The 409-nt window shown below is 52.6% G+C and overlaps 1 long non-coding RNA gene across 1 annotated transcript in view; it reads right to left on the minus strand.

The window, feature by feature from the left end:
- The window catches only part of LOC111978939 (uncharacterized), a 5452-nt gene extending 5346 nt beyond the window's left edge, over positions 1-106 (minus strand). The window contains exon 1 of the long non-coding RNA XR_002879253.2: positions 1-106. This exon is cut by the window's left edge and continues 132 nt beyond it. This is a non-coding gene — a long non-coding RNA (uncharacterized lncRNA).
- Between the last annotated feature and the right edge of the window lie 303 nt (positions 107-409).

A 409-nucleotide genomic window follows, 5' to 3' on the forward strand; every position in this document is an offset into this window, starting at 1 on the left:
CTGCCATGCTGTCCCGGTCAATGCTTGATTAATGTGGGTTACTGTGCTAGTGAGAGCAGGGAGCACTGAGGAGAGAGCACAAGGAAATAGTGCTGCTACTGCCGTCGCCGGTTGCAAGTGAAACAGCCGTTACCCCCCCCCCCCCCCCCGTATACCTTCACCCTCAGCCTCTGTGCTGGACGCCACAGCCCCAAAAGTACTAAAGACTCACAGAGTCTTTCAGTCAAACAGTCATAAAGCCAACCGACCAGCCAGCCAGCCAGTCCTTCCAGTCCTGGAGATGCATTCTTCCAGGTGGTAGAGAATGGAGGCACAGCTCACTCGTTGAGAAAAAAAAAGAAGTAAAAAAGGAAGATAGGAAAGCCACTGATCGGAGCCCGTTGTTGTACTCGCCAAGGCAAACAAACTC

This window comes from Salvelinus sp. IW2-2015, linkage group LG19 (genome assembly GCF_002910315.2).
Source record: "Salvelinus sp. IW2-2015 linkage group LG19, ASM291031v2, whole genome shotgun sequence".
Lineage (NCBI taxonomy): Eukaryota > Metazoa > Chordata > Actinopteri > Salmoniformes > Salmonidae > Salvelinus > Salvelinus sp. IW2-2015.